The sequence below is a fragment of the Herpailurus yagouaroundi genome, unplaced genomic scaffold (genome assembly GCF_014898765.1).
Source record: "Herpailurus yagouaroundi ecotype Mexico unplaced genomic scaffold, PumYag 185, whole genome shotgun sequence".
Taxonomy (NCBI): domain Eukaryota; kingdom Metazoa; phylum Chordata; class Mammalia; order Carnivora; family Felidae; genus Herpailurus; species Herpailurus yagouaroundi.
The window spans coordinates 23503355-23520568 of NW_024412416.1; the positions used below are offsets into that span (position 1 = coordinate 23503355).

General features: G+C 36.1%; 1 long non-coding RNA gene across 1 annotated transcript in view; it reads left to right on the forward strand.

Annotated features, from left to right (window-relative positions):
• The window catches only part of LOC121042528 (uncharacterized), a 33109-nt gene extending 31765 nt beyond the window's left edge, over positions 1 to 1344 (forward strand). Inside the window, exon 4 of the long non-coding RNA XR_005796270.1 lies at positions 1117 to 1344. This is a non-coding gene — a long non-coding RNA (uncharacterized LOC121042528). The remainder of the gene's footprint in view (positions 1 to 1116) is intronic.
• Positions 1345 to 17214: the final 15870 nt, after the last annotated feature.

Here is a 17214-nt window from a genome sequence, read left to right on the forward strand (position 1 = left end):
TATCACCTCACGCCAGTCAGAGTGGCCAAAATGAACAAATCAGGAGACTATAGATGCTGGAGAGGATGTGGAGAAACGGGAACCCTCTTGCACTGTTGGTGGGAATGCAAATTGGTGCAGCCGCTCTGGAAAGCAGTGTGGAGGTTCCTCAGAAAATTAAAAATAGACCTACCCTATGACCCAGCAATAGCACTGCTAGGAATTTATCCAAGGGACACAGGAGTACTGATGCATAGGGGCACTTGTACCCCAATGTTCATAGCAGCACTCTCAACAATAGCCAAATGATGGAAAGAGCCTAAATGTCCATCAACTGATGAATGGATAAAGAAATTGTGGTTTATATACACTATGGAATACTACGTGGCAATGAGAAAAAATGAAATATGGCCTTTTGTAGCAACGTGGATGGAACTGGAGAGTGTGATGCTAAGTGAAATAAGCCATACAAAGACAGATACCATATGGTTTCACTCTTATGTGGATCCTGAGAAACTTAACAGGAACCCATGGGGGAGGGGAAGGAAAAAAAAAAAAGAGGTTAGAGTGGGAGAGAGCCAAAGCATAAGAGACTGTTGAGAACTGAGAGCAAACTGAGGGTTGATGGGGGGTGGGAGGGAGGAGAGGGTGGGTGATGGGTATTGAGGAGGGCACCTTTTGGGATGAGCACTGGGTGTTGTATGGAAACCAATTTGACAATAAATTTCATATATAAAAAAAAAATAGAAAAAAAAATAAAGTGCCTGAGAAAACTCAGCCAAAAGCATTTTCTGTTTGTTGCAGCCAACTACTGATGATAAGGGTCCTGGTTTTCCAGTCTATAGGGAAGGTAGGAGCCTAAGTTTGATTAGTGCTTGTTAACAAACCCAGATGGGTTCCATATGGACTGAACCATCCTCCCATTGTTTGTAATTTTTCACTTCCATGACTCTACTGAGACCCTGCTCAAACCCTCCCTTCTCCCTCATTCTCCTTTAAAAGACCATTCACTTCTGAGTAAATACAAGTTGAACTCAAATCACACTGGACTCGTCTCACTCTTGCAGTGGTATATTTCTAATTAAAATCAGTCCTTGCCACTTTAACTAGTGCCCAACTTTTGTTTGCCTTTGACAGTTTTGGCCTCCACAACTTGGATCTGTATTGTAACCACAATTAGACCCTCCTCAGACATGACAACTGGACTTCTCAGCTGCATAGAGACCCTTGTATCATCTTCAAACTTCTTGTTCCTATGGTGGTAAGTCCAAGTCCTGATCTAATTCTCTGGACAAATGTCTGTTGAAGCATGATGAGGAACAATTTTGTTTCTTACAATTTTGAGTACATACTGGAACTAAGTTACACAACCTCCCCACTCGCCCCAGACTTCTAATGAAAGGTATCTGCTTGAATGGATGTCCCTGATGGCTTCTTGTTTTGAGTAGGGCTCATACCCTGACTCCTGAGCTAGAACAAAGTTTTTGTTTTCTTCCTGCCTCTTTTTTCTAACTGGCATATAACATTATATTAATTTTAGGTGTACAACATAATGATTTGATATGTATTTTTTATTGTGAAAAGATTACTATAATACATTTAGTTAACATCCATCATACAAAGGTTTTTCTTGTGATGATAATTTTTAAGATTTACTGTTTTAACAACTTTCAGATATACAGTACGGTACTGTTAACTGTAGTCACCATGCTGTATGTTATACCCTCACGACTTATTTATCTTATACCTGGAATTTTCTACCTTTTGATTATCCTCACCCATTTCACCTATACCCAAACCTCCACCTCTGGCAACCACCAATTTATTCTGTCTATTGGTTTATTTGTTTGTTTGTTTGTTTGTTTTAGATTTCACTTATAAATGAAATCATACAGTATTTGTCTTTCTCTGTTTGACTTATTCCACTTAGCTTCATGCCCTCAAAGCCCATCCATGTTGTCACAAATAGCAGGATCTCCTTTTTATGACCAAATACTATTTCACTGTGTGTATGCGTGTGTGTGTGTGTGTGTGTGTGTGTGTGTGTGTGTGTGTGTATTTTACCCATTTATGTGCCATTAGACACTTAGGTGGTTTCAATATCTTGGCTATTGTATATAATACTGCAATAAACATGGGGGTACAGATATCTTTTCAAGATAATAACTGCATTACTATTTCTTGTAAATACCCAGAAGTGGAATGCTGGATTATATGACAGTTACATTTTTAATTTTTTGAGGGACCTCCGTACTGTTTTCCATAGTGGTTGCATCAAATTACATTCCCACCAAGTGCACGTGGGTTTCTTCTCTTCCGCATCCTTGGCAATACTAGTTAGTTCTTGCCTTTTTGATAATTGCTATTTGCTATTTGATTCTGGTTCTTTTGATGTTTCTTTGTTCTCTATACTTAATCCTGCTTCTCCAATGGGAACTTCTCAGTTGTCCAAATACTCCCTACCTTAAACTCCAAGTGACAAAAATGCCACTACATCGCTAACTCTCTACTTTTTCTCTTGGTGTCAGTAACTGACTAAAAATAATGTGGAACTTCAGTGACTTCTTTGGGAAAGTTAAGATCCCCTCACACTAGCCCCTCTAAGGACTCTGTCTTTCCATTACCCCCACTCCTCCTTTTACCACTGTTTATCCTTTCTTCAGATCCTTTGTATCCTTTTGTATGTCTTCTTCAAGTCTTACCTCCTCCACCCCTCTCTTTACTCCTGCCAGACATTTACTTTCTGAATCCAGCTCCTAAAGTCCCTATATTCACTGGAACTTTAGGTGTTTTGCCCTATCAGGGGCTCTCAAAAATGTGCAGACTCCAAAAAGCAAAACTATCTGAGGCTGAAAAGAAAAAAAAAAAAAAACGAACTGGAAACGGAATGGATATTTTATTCACTCAGATAGGCTTTATAGATGTCCAAAGAGCTGCGTCATGTCACCTTAGTCCCTCATCTAAAATGTATTCCACAGTCCTATAAGATAACATATAAGAGCACAGGAAACTTAAAAGTCTTTTCCATAAATATTGGTAAATAGTTTTACCCGCATATCGAACAGATGACATTTAACATTTCCCATTTGCCCTAAACACATTTCCAATAAAAAATATAAAATGGTGCAAAAACAAAGAGAACCAACTCAGATATAAATTAGTGAGTTTTGTATTACTGCATTTATGCCTGACTCATGGCTAAAATTTTTGAAATGAAAATCATAAAGTCTCTATTTACATTTGTATGTATTTGTGTGTATGTGTGTGTGCAAGTGTATATTTTCTCTATCTTCTGACATTACTAATTAATTTATAAAATCCCTTAAGGGAGTTCTATCATAATTAGCTAAGGGGGAAATCAACACTTGTATAAATTAAATATTTCTAAATTCCAAAAATATAAGAACCAACTCAAATATTTTACACATTTACATGGGTTGGGCAAATATTTGGTAAATAGGACTACTTTTTTAAAGTTTTTATTTTAATTCCAGTTAGTCAATATACAGTGTTATATTAGTTTCAGGTGTACAATATAGTGATTTAACAATTCCATATATTAATAAGAATACTTTGATATTGTTGATTTAATAATACAGGCATGTCCTCAGAGTTGTAAGCATTAAATATAATGCAAGCATACATTCTACTTTCATTTACTAGTCAAATAAACTAATATTATATACACTAGTGTTTAAGATTATACAAATGATGAAATTAATTTTAATAAAAGTGTATCATTATTCTGACAAACTTCATTTAAACAATAATTGCATTTTTATTTTTTATTATTTTTTTTATTTTAGAGGGAGAGAATGCATGAGTGGAAAATAGGGATAGACAGAGAGACAGAGAGAGAGAGACAATCTTAAGCATGCTCCACACTCAGTGCAAGCCTGACATGGGGCTCAATCCCATGACCCTGAGATAATGACCTGAGCTGAAATCAAGAGTCAAACGCTCAACCGACTGAACCATCCAGATACCCCAACAATAATTGTGTTTTTAATATGTTTGCCTAAAAATATTTTCCAAAATATTTTGGTAACCTCCAAAATTAAGTAATTAGATATCCATTGAATAGCTAAATAATTTCCAGATAAGCTAGCATGCTGGAACTTTTATTATTAAGCGTAAGTTTAGGTTTATATACCATTAGCTTCCTATTTTTATATGGTACAAAGAAGATAAATATATTACGTTTTGTTGATAAACATGTTCTTGCTACATTAATGAATTTTAATACAAAACATATACCTCTAGAGACTGTGAGATAGTATATTCATAAAATTTGTTAATCTATTACAGTGTATTGGTATATGACAATTTACAATTGTTTACTTTGTAGTTTTCCCTGTAAAATAAAGGATGCTAATTGTTATTATTTATAATCAATACAATAAAACTATTAGAAACAGTGAAAGAAAAACTTCATTACACAGAGTATGAAAGGCAACTTGGATGTGTTTTTACATGAAAAAATATTAGGAATATAAGATATGCATTTTTTGTTTGTTTAGGAAAAAATAAGAGTAATTTTGTCCTTAAGTAAAATGTGAAAAAAAAAAAAAAGAGATAGAACCTGAGTGGGTACAGAAGATTTCAGGTTTATGGAAGAAGAATTTTGTGCTGTGAGGTCAAAGCTGGATAAGATTAAATGGATATATTTATAAGATTCATTTTATTTATTTATTTATTTATTTATTTATTTACTTACTTACTTATTTATTTATTTTAGAGAAAGAGAGCGTGTGGGCTGGGGAGAGGAGCAGAGGAAGAGAGAGCAGGCTTAACATAGAGCCCAACGCAGGGCTCAGTCCCATGACTCTGGGATCATGACCTGAGCCAAAAATCAAGAATCAGATGCTCAATCAACTGAGCCACCCAGGAACCCCTCAAGCGTTTTATTTAAATTCCCATTAATATACAGCGTAGTATTAGTCAGGTGTAGGATCTAGTGATCTAATCATTCCACACATCAGCCATTGCTCATCACAAGTGCCCCTCTTAATCCCCATCACCTATTTCAGTGATTCCCCCATGTACCACCCCTCCAGTAACTCTTAGTGTGATCTGTATAGTTAAGAGTCTCTTTCCTGGTTTGTCTCTCCTTTTCCTCCCCAAAGTTCATCTGTTCCATTTCTTAAATTGCACATGTGAGTAAAATCATATGGCATTTATCTTTCTCTGACTGACTTGTTTCACTTATCATAAGCCTCTCCAGTTCCATCCACATAATTGCCAATGGCAAGGTTCCATTCTTTTTAATAGCTGAATAATAGTCGTGTGTGTGTGTGTGTGTGTGTGTGTGTGTGTGTACCACACCATCTTTGTTCATTTATCAGTAGATGGACATCTGGGCTCTTTCATCATTTGTTATTGTTGATAATGCTGCTACAAGCATCCAGGTGCAGGTACCCCTTCAAATCAGTATTTTTGTATCCTTTGGGTAAATACCTAGGAGTACAATTGGTGGATTTCAGGGTAGTCCTATTTTTCACTTTTTGAGGAACCTCCTTAGTATTTTCCAGAGTGGTTGCACCAGTTTGCATTCACACCAACAGTACAAGAGGGTTCCCCTTTCTCTGCATCCTCACTAACATCTCTTCTTCCCTGGGTTGCTAATTTTAACCATTCTGACTTGTGTGAGGTTATATCTCATAGTTTTGCTTTGTATTTTCCTGATGATGAGTGATGTTGGGCATCTTTTCATGTGTCTATTGGCCTTCTGTATGTATTTTTTGGAAAAATTTCTATTCATGACTTCTGCTCATTTTTTATTTGTGTTTTGGGTTTTAGTTTTATAAGTGTTTCATATATTTTAGATCCTAACCCTTTACCAGATATGTCATTTGCAAAAATCTCCTCCCATTTTGAAGGTTGCCTTTTAGTTTTGTTGATCATTTCCTTCACTCTGCAGAAGCTTTTTATTTTGATGAAGTCCCAATAGTTCACTTTTATTTTGTTTACCTTGCCTAAGGAGACATATCTAGTAAGAAGTTGCTACAGCCAATGTCAAAGAGGTTATTGCCTCTGTTCTTCTCTAGGATTTTGATGGTTTCCTGGATCATATTTAGGTCTTTCATCCATTTTGAATCTATTTTTTGTATGTGTAAAAGTGGACCAGTTTCTTTCTTTTGAATTTTGTTTTCCATTTCCCCCCAAACCATTTATTGAAAATATTGTCTTTTTTTCATTGAATATTCTTTACTGCTTTAGCAAAGATGAGTTGACGATATAGTTGTGGGTTCATTTCTGGTTTTTTTATTGTGTTCCATTGATTGATGTGTGTGTGTGTGTGTGTGTGTGTGTGTGCGCGCGCGCCAATACAAGACTGCATTGATCAGCATAGGTTTGTAATGTAAATTGAAGTCCAGAATTGTAATGCATCCAGTCTTACTTTTCTTTTTCAAGAATGTCTTGGCTATTCAGGGTCTTTCATGGTTGCATACAAATTTTAGGATAGTTTGTTCCAGCTCTGTAAAAAATGCTGGTCATACTTTGATAAGGATTGCATTGTATCTATAGATTGTTTTGGGTAGTGTAGACACTTTAACCATAATGGTTCTTCCTAATATATGAACATGGAATGTTTTCCCATTTCTTTGTGTCATCTTCAGTTCCTTTAATCAGTGTTTTATAGTTTTCAAAATACAAATCTTTTTCTTCTTTGGTTAGGTTTTCCTAGGTATCTTATGTTTTTTTTGTGCAATTGTAAATGGGATTGATTCTTTGATTCCCCTTTCTGCTGCTTCATTATTGTATGGAAATACAACAGACTTCTGTATCTTGATTTTGTATCCTTCAACTTTACTGCATTCATGTATCAGTTCTGGCAAATTTTTGGAGCAGTCTTTTGGGTTTTCTGTATAGAATATCATTTCATCTGCAAAATGGTGAAAGTTTGATTTCTTCCTTGCCCATGTGGATACCGTTCTTTTTGTTGTCTGATTGCTGTGGCTAGAACTTCTACTACTATATTAAATAACAGTAGTGAAGGTGGTCATCCATGTTTTGTTCCTGACCACAGATAAAAAGCTCTTAGTATTTTTTTCCTGTTGAGGGTAATATTAGCTGTAGGTTTTTCATATATTGTCTTTAGGATGTTGAGATATGTTCTCTCTATCCCCACTTTGTTGAGAGTTTTTATTATGAATTGATCTTATACTTTGTGAAATAATTTTTCTGTATATATTAGAGGATCATATTATACTTAAACTTTCTTTTATTAATGTGTTGTATCATGTTGATTGATTTGTGGATATTGAACCCACTTAATCATGCTGAATGATTCTTTTAATGTGCTGTTAAATTTGATTTGCTAGTATTTTATTGGGAATTTCTCCATTCATGTTCATCCAGGCATTGGCCAATAGTTACTTTTTTTTAAGTGGAGTCTTTGTCTGGTTTTGAAATCATGGTACCTTTAGCCTCATATAATATTTTAGAAGTTTCTTCCATTTATATTTTTGGGGATACTTTGAGAAGTACAGACATTACTTCATCTTTAAATGTTTCGTATAATTTGTCTACGAAGCCATTTGCCCTGCACTTTTGTTTTTTGGGAGATTTTTGATTACTGATTTGGTTTCTATGCTGATTATCAGTCTGTTCAAGTTTTCTATTTCTTCTTGTTACAGTTATGTTTCTACAAATTGACCCATTTCTTCCAGAATGTGGAATTTGTTGGCATACAGTTTTTCATAATATACTCATAATTTTTTTGTACTTCTGGGGCATTGTTATTTCTCCTGTCTCATTTGTGATTTCATTATTTTGGTCCTTTCTCTGTTCTCTGATAAGTCTGGCTAAAGGTTTATCAATTTTATTATATTATAAATTTTATATATTTTATTATAGAACCAGCTGCTGGTTTCTTTGATCTCTTATATTTTTTAATCTATATATTTAATTTCTGCTATAATCTTTATTATGTCCCTTCTTCTGCTGGCTTTGTTGTTCTTTTTCTAGCTACTATATGTATAACATTAAGTTGTTTATTTGAGTTTTTTTTTTTACTTTTTTTTTTTAATTTAAGTTTAAGTTAGTTCACATATAGTATTGTATTGTTTTCAGGACTAGAATTTAGTTATTCATCACTTACATATAACACCCAGTACTCATCCCAACAAGTGCTCCCTTAATGCTCATCATCCATTTAGCCCATCTTCCCACCCACCTTCCCTCCAGCACTCCCTCTTATGGTTTGCCTCCCTCTCTGTTTTTTTTTCTTTCCCTTCCCTTGTTTATCTATTTTGTTTCTTAAATTCCACATATTTGTGAAATCATATGATATTTGCCTTTTTCTGACTGACTTATTTAGTTTTGCATAATACACTCTAGTGCCATCTATGTTGTTGCAAATGGCAAGATTTCATTCTTTTTATTGCTGAGTAATATTACATTGTGTGTGTGTGTGTGTGTGTGTGTGTGTGTGTGTGTGTGTCCTATCAATTCATCAGTCGATGGACATTTGGGCTCTTTCCATAACTTTGCTATTGTTGATAGTACAACAAATCAGTGATATAGAAGATAAAATTATGGAAAATAATGAAGCTGAAAAAAGAGGGAAAAAAAGGCAAAGTGTCATGATACAAAACTTAGAGAACTTGATGACTTATTAAAGAGGAATAACATTCATATTATAGGAGTCACATAAGATTAAGAGAGAAAATAGGGGCAGGTTTATGTGAACAAATTATAGCTGAAAACTTCACTACCCAAGGAAGGTTGCAGACATCAGAATCCAAGAAGCACAGAGAACTCCCATTAAATTCAGCAAAAATCAACCATCATCAAGGCATAGCATAGTCAAATTCACAAAATACACAGAGAAGGTAAGAATCATGAAAGCAGCAAGGGAAAAAAAGTCATTAACCTACAAGGAAAGATAGAACAGGTTAACAGAAGATTTGTCCACAGAAACTTGGGAGGCCAGAAAAGAATAGCAGGATATATTCAACCTGCTGAATGGGAAAAATATGCAGCCAAGAATTTTTTATCCAGCAAAGCTGTCATTCAGAATAAAAGGAGAGATCGTTTTTCAGACAAACAAAAACTAAAGGAGCACATGACCACTAAACCAGCCCTGTAAGAAATTTTATGGGGGACTCTTTGAGTGGAAAAACCAAACCAAACCGAACCAAAGCAAAATGAAACAAAGAGACCACAAGTGACAAAGACTAGAAAGGACCAGAGAACATAACCAGAACAACAACTATGGCACTAAATTAATATCTTTAAATAAAAACTCTGAATGTAAACGGACTAAGTGTTCCAATCAAAGGACATAGGGTATGAGAAATGGTGAAAGAAATAAGATCCATCTCTATACTGCCTACAAGAGACTCATTTTAGACCTAAAGACACCTGCAGATTGAAAGTGAGGGGATGGAGAACAATCTGCCATGTTAATGGATGTTAAAAGAAGTCCAGAGTAGCTGTACTTACATAAGACAAACTAGATTTTAAACCAAAGACTATAATAAGAGATTAAGAAGGGCATTATATCATCATTAAGGGGTCTGTCCACCTAGAAGTTCTAACAATTATAAATATTTATGTCCCCAACTTGGAAAAACCCAAATATGCAAGTCAATTAATTAAAAACATAAAGAAACTGGGGCACCTGAGTGGCTCAGTTGGTTGAGCATCATAATCTTTGGCTCAGGTCATAATCTTGCAGCTTGTGGGCTCAAGTCCCACGTCAGGCTCTGTGCTGAAAGCTCAGAGCCTGGAGCCTGCTTCAGATTCTGTGTCTCCCTGCCTCTCTGCCCCCCACCTGCTCAGGCTCTGTCTCTCTCTCAAATATAAAATAAAACACAAAAACTTTAAAAAAATAAAGAAACTAATTGATAATAATACCATAATAGTAGGGAACTTTAACACCCCACTTACAACAATAGATAGAGCATCTAGGCAGAAAATCAACAAGGAAATAATGGGTTTGACTGTCACACTGGACCAGATGGACTTAACAGATATATTCAGAACATACCATCCTAAAGAAACATTTCTTCTTGAGCACACATGGAAAATTCTCCAGAATAGATCACATACTGGGTAACAAATCAGAAGTAGAAAAAATCAAGATCATACCATGTGTATTTTCAGGCAACACTATGAAAGTTGAATTTTTAAAATTTTTTAATGTCTTATCTATTTTTGAGACAAAGAGAGATAGAGCATGAGTGGGGGAGGGGCAGAGAGAGAGGAGACACAGAATCCTTAGCAGGCTTCAGGCTCTGAGCTGCAGCACAGAGCCTGACGTGGGGCTCAAATCCATGAACCGTGAGATCAAGACCTGAGCCGAAGTTGGACGCTTAACTGACTGAACCACCCAGGCACCCCAACGCTATGAAATTTGAAATCAACCACAAGAATAAAATTGGAAATACCACCAATACTTGCAGACTAAAGAACATCCTACTAAGGAATTTTTGGGTTAAACAAGAAATTGAAGAGGAAATTAAAAATTACATGGAAGCCAATGAAAATGAAAACATATATTCAAAATCTTTGGGATGCAGCATAGGCAGTCATAAGAGAAAAGTATAACACAATCCAGTCCTTCCTAAATCCTTCCTAAAGTAGGAAAAAATGTCACAAATATTTGAGATTTCTCTTGCTTCCTAGGTAGCCCTGTATTCCTATATACTTTATCTTCTTAAGACCAATTTTTCTGGATCCCAAAGGTTTGATTGCCGTGTTTTCATTTTTATTTTTCCATGTATTTTTGTATTTCTTCTTTAATTTCTTGGTCAACCCATTGATTCTTTAGTAGAATATTATTTAACATCCATATGTTTGTGGTCTTTCCAAATTTTTTCTTGTGGTTGACCTCAAATTTCATAGGGTTGTGGTCACAAAATATGCATTGTATGATCTCATCTTTTTGTACTAATTGAGGTCTGATTTTTGACCTATTCTGTGATATATTTTGAAGAATGTCCCATGTGCAGTTGAAAGGAATTTGTATTCTGCTGCTTTAGGGTGAAATGTTTTGAACATATCTTTTGAGTTCACCTGATCCAGTGTGTCATTCAAAGGCATTGTTTCTTTGCTGATTTTTTGCTTAGATGAACTGTCCATTGTTGTAAATGGGGTGTTAAATTCCCTACTGAAAGAGCGGACCTATGCCGGCCGATTCCATCTTGTTCTGTGTCCTCCACCTTGAGTGACTATGTCCCCCACATGCCCCCTTTCCAGGAAAATCGCAGAAACCTCAGACAATGCCTCCTCCCCTTGAGTAACCTCCCCCTCACCCATTCAAACTTCCCAATCAAAACACACCCAGCGACCTGCGTAACAGGACTCCAACCCTTCCCCAGCCAATCGGCCGAGGCCACAGCCGTTACCTCACCAACTGCCCCTAGACCCCTATAAAACCTTTGTGCTTTTGAAACTTGCTCTCTCTCCCTGGCATCTCACTGATGCGTCTGTGCAGGTAGGGGATTGAGCTCGAGTTAGCTTGAATAAAGGCTCTTTGCTTTTGCATCGGACTCGGCTCCCTGGTGGTCTTTGGGGATCACAAATTCTAGGCATAACACCTACTATTATTGTATTATTATTGATGAGTTTCTTTATGTTTTTGATTAATTATTTTATACATTTGTGAGTTTCAAGTTGGAGGCATAAATATTTACAATTGCTAGACTTTCTTGTTGGGTAATCCCCTTGTTATGATACAGTGTCCTTCTTCATCTCTTGTTACAGTCTTTGGTTTATAATCTAGTTTGTCTGATATAAATTTTGCTACTCTGGCTTTATTTTTGACATCCATTTGCATGATATATGTTTTTCCATCACCTCTTATTTATTTATTTATTTATTTATTTATTTATTTATTTATATGGAATTTATTGTCATATTGGTTTCCATACAACACCCAGTGCTCATCCCAACAGGTGACCTCCTCAATGCCCATCACCCACTTTCTCCTCCCTCCCACCCTCCATCAATCTTCAGTTTATTTTCAGTCTTTAAGAGTCTTATAGTTTGCCTCCCTCCCTCTCTAACTTTTTTTTCCCCTTCCCCTCCCCCGTGGTCTTCTATCAAGTTTCTCAGGATCCACATAAGAGTGAAAACATATAGTATCTGTCTTTCTCTGTATGACTTATTTCATTTAGCATAACACTTTCCAGTAATCATCACCTCACTTTTAATATGCAGGTGTCTTTAGCTCTAAAATGAGTCGTTTGTAGGCATGATAGAGATGGATCTTGTTTTTTCTTTCCTTAATCCATTCTGACACCTTATGTCTTTTTATTGGAGCATTTAGTACATTTAAATTCAGAATAATTATTGATAGATGTGTATTTAGTGCTATTTTATTATTTTTGTTGTTGTTCTTTTCTTGGAGACTTTTTCTGCTCCTTTCTAGCCTTTGTTACTTTTATTTTTCCTTCCTACTCAGAGTCCCCTTTAGTATTTCCTGCAAGTCTTGTTTAGTGATTACAAATTCCCTTATTTTTTGTTTAGGAAACTCTTTATCTCTCCTTCTATTCTGATTGATAGCCTTGATGGATAGAGTATTCTTAGCTGCATGTTTTTCCCATTCAGCATGTTAAATATATCATGCCACTCCCTTCTGGCTTGCTAAGATTCTGTGGAGATATCTTCAGCTAGTCTTATGGGTCTTCCCTTGTAAGTTAATGACTTCTTTTGTTTTGCTGCCTTTAGGATTTTTTTTTTATTTTGGAAATTTAAATACAATACATTTTGGTGTTACCCTGATCTTGTTGATTTTGATGGGAGTTCTCAGTGTCTCCTGGGTTTGGATGTCTGTTTCTTTCCCCAAATTAAGCAAGTATTCAGCTATTATTTCTTCAAATATGCCTTCTGTCCACTTTTTTTTTTCTTTTTCTTCTGGGACTCCTATTATATGAATGTTAATTACATTTGATGGAGTCACTGAGTTCCCTAAGTCTACTTTCATGATCCATAATTCTTCTTTCTCTTTTGTTCAGCTTTATTATTTTCAATAATTTTCTCTTCTATATGACTTATTTGTTTCTCTGTTTCTTCTATCCATGTGGCCATTAACTCCATTGTTTTTGAATTTCAGTTATCGCATTGTTCATTTCTGCCTGATGATTTTTTTAACTCTTTATTCTCTGTGGTAGGGTCTCTCTGATGTCTTCCATGATTTTCTCAAGCCCAGCGAGTATCCTTATTATTTCTGTTTCAATTCTCAGGCATATTACTTATATCTGTTTTGATTAGATCTCTGGCTGTGACCTTTTCTTCTTTCTTTGGGGGGGAATTCTTTCACCTTTGCATTTTGTCTAGGTCTCTCTTTCTTCTATTTGTTAGAAAAGCCTGTTATATTTCCTACTCCTGAGAGTAATAGCCTTATGAATAGGTTGTATACCGTCCATGGCCTTGTGCTTCAGGGAGTGTCTGTGTTGTGTGATGCATGCACTCTGTTGCTGTTTTGGCCACTCTGTCCCTCGGGTCTGTCATATGTGGAGGCTGTTCTTTTTTTTTTTTTAATTTTTTTTCAACGTTTATTTATTTTTGGGACAGAGAGAGACAGAGCATGAACGGGGGAGGGGCAGAGAGAGAGGGAGACACAGAATCGGAAACAGGCTCCAGGCTCTGAGCCATCAGCCCAGAGCCCGACGCGGGGCTCGAACTCACAGACCACGAGATCGTGACCTGGCTGAAGTCGGATGCTTAACCGACTGCGCCACCCAGGCACCCCTGTGGAGGCTCTTCTTGCTTGCACTTTGCAGTGTTTGGACTTTGGCAAGAATGTGGTAAGTCTTAACTAGGAGAACTCTGATCTGCTTGTTAAATGAGATATCATGGTATTTTCTCTAGAACTGAAGCCTTGCAGAACTCAATGGTCAGTAGATGTGCGTGTGGAGTTTCTGCTGGCCTTCAGAATAAGGGGCTCACTGGTCTGGCCCTTAGGCACACCTGCCCATGAAAAACAGTACCAGCAGAGTACAGGGGGGCAGGACTTGGTGTAAACAGATTAGGCAGTCAGTTTTGATGCCATGCTGCTTACTGAATTTGGTTTAAGCAGAGTGGCAAGGGAGGGAAATGGGATGCAGCAAATGCAATCCTAAGGGGAAAATACACTAAAATCCAGGCCTATCTAAAGAAACAGAAAAATCCCACTTCTCCAAAGAAGACATCCATATGGCCAACTGACACATGAAAAAATGCTCAACATCACTCATCATCAGGGAAATACAAATCAAAACCACAATGAGATACCACCTGACACCTGTCAGAATGGCTAACATTAACAACTCATGCAACAACAGATGTTGGTGAGGATGTGGAGACAGAGGATCTCTTTTGCATCGTTGGTGGCAATGCAAGCTGGTGCAGCCACTCTGGAAAATAGTATGGAGGTTTCTCAAAGAACTAAAAATACAACTACCCTATGACCCAGCAATTGCACTACTAGGCATTTATCCAAGGGATACAGGTGTGCTGTTTCGAAGGGACATATGCACTTCCATGTTTATAGCAGCACTATCAACAATAGCCAAAATATGGAAAGAACCCAAAAGTCCATTGATGATGAATGGATAAAGAAAATGTGGTATATATATATATATATATATATATATATATATATATAATGGATTATTACTCAGCAATCAAAAAGAATGAAATCTTGCCATTTACGACTACGTGGATGGAACTGGAGGGTATTATGCTAAGTGAAATTAGTCAGAGAAAGACAAATATCATATGACTTCACTCATATGAGGACTTTAAGAGACAAAACAGATGAACATAAGTGGAGGTTTCTGAAACAAAAATAAATAAAAACAGGGAGGGGGACAAAACAAAAGAGACTCATAAATATGGAGGACAAACTGAGGGTTGCTGGAGGGGTTGTGGGAGGGGGTATGGGCTAAATGGGTAAGGGGCATTAAGGAATCTACTGAAATCATTGCTTCGCTATATACTAATTTGGATATAAATTTTAAAAAATAAAAAATTAAGTTAAATTATTAAAAAAAAAAGCTAGACCGAGAAAAAAAGAAAGAACCAAAGAAAGAAAGAAAGAGAAAAATCCCAAACACAAAACCTAACCTCACACCTAAATGAACTAGAAGCAGAACAGAAAATAAACCCCCAGGCTAGCAGAAGAAGAAATAATAAATATTAGAGCAGTTATAAACAATATAGAATTTTAAAAAAAGAACAGATCAATGAATCTAAGAGCTCATTTTTTTAATAAAAAATAAACAAATTTGATAAACCCCTAGTCAGACTTCTCAGAGAGAGAGAGAGAGAGAGACAGAGAAACAGAGAGAGGACCCAAATATATAAAATCATGAATGAAAAAGGACAGATCACAACCAACACCACAGAAATACAAAGAATTATTAGAGAATGCTATCATAAATTGTATGCCAACAAACTGGAAAACCTGGAAGAAATGAACAAATTCCTCGACACCCACACACTACCAAAACTCACATGGGAAAAAATTGAAAATTTGAATAGACCCATTACCACCTAAGAAATTGAATCAGTTACCAAAAATCTCCAAACAAATAAGAGTCCTGGGTCAGATGACTTCCCAGGGGAACTCTACCAGTCATTTAAAGCAGAGTTAATACCTATCTTTCTCAAGCTGTTGCAAAAAATAGAAATGGAAGGAAGGCTTTTAGATTCATTCCTTGATTCCCAAACCAGACAGCAATCCCACAGAAGAGGACAATTATAGGCCAATACCCCTGATGAACATGGATGCAAAAATTCTCAACTAGATACTAGCAAATCGAATTCAATGGTATATTGAAAGAATTTTTCACCATGATCAAGTGGGATTCATTCCTAAGGTACAGGTTCAATATTTGCAAATCAATCAATGTGATATATCACATTAATTGAAGAAAGGATAAGAACCATATGATCCTGTCAATAAACGCAGAAAAAACATTTAACAAAATCCAGCACCCATTCTTAATAAAAACCCTGAAGAAAGTCGGGATAGAATGAACATACCTTAACATCATAAAAGCCATATATGAAAAGCCCACAGTTAACATCATCCTCAATGAGGAAAGACTGAGATCTTTCCTCCTGAGATCAGAAACATGATGGGGACATCCACTCTCACCACTGTTGTTTAACATAGTGTTGGAAGTCCTAGCTTCAGAAATCAGACAACAAAATGAAATGAAAGCATCCAAATTGGAAAGAAGTCAAACTTTCCCTTTTTGCAATTACATGATTCTCTACATGAAAACCCACATGGCTACACCAAAAAGCTGCTAGAACTGACACGTGAAATCAGCAAAGTTGCAGGATACAAAATCAATGCACAGAAATAAGTTGCATTTCTATACACCAATAATGAAGAAACAAAAAGAGAAATCAAGAAATTGATCCCATTGACAATTGCACCAAGAACCATAAAATACATATGAGTAAACCTAACCAAAGATGTAAAATGTCTGTATACTAAAAACTATAGAAAAATTATAAAAGGAATTGAAGTAGACACATAGAAATGGGAAAAAATTCCACACTCATGGATTGGAAGAATGAATATTGTTAAAATGTCAATGCTACCCAAAGCACATTCAATTCAATCACAATCAAAATTGCACTGACATTCTTCTCAAAGCTAGAATAATCTTAAAATTTGTATGAAACCACAAAAGACCCCGAGTAGCCAAAGTAATTTGAGAAAGAAAAAACAAAGCAGATCACAATCCTGGACTTTAGCCTCTACTACAAAGCTGTAATCATCAAGACAGTATGTTATTGGCACAAAAACAGACACATAGACCAATGGAATAGAATAGAGAACCAGAATTGGACCCACAGTTGTATGGCCAACTAATCTTTGACAAAGCAAGAAAGAGTATCCAATGGAAAAAAAGACAGCCTCTTTAGCAAATGGTGTTGGGAGAACTGGAAAGCAACATGCAGAAGAATGAAACTGGACCACATTATTACCCCACACACAAAAGTAAACTCAAAATTAAAGAAAGACCTAATTGTGAGACAGGAAACCATTGAAATCCTGGAGGAGAAAACACGCAACAACCTCTTTGATATTAGATGCAGTCATTTCTTGCTCAACACGTCTCTGAAGGCAAGGTAATTAAAAGAAAAAAATGAACTATTGGGACCTCATCAAGATAAAAACCTTCTGCACTGCAAAGGAAACAATCAATAAAACTAAAAGGCAACTGAAGGAATAGAAGAAGATATTTGCAAGTGACATATCAGATAAAGGGTTAGTATCCA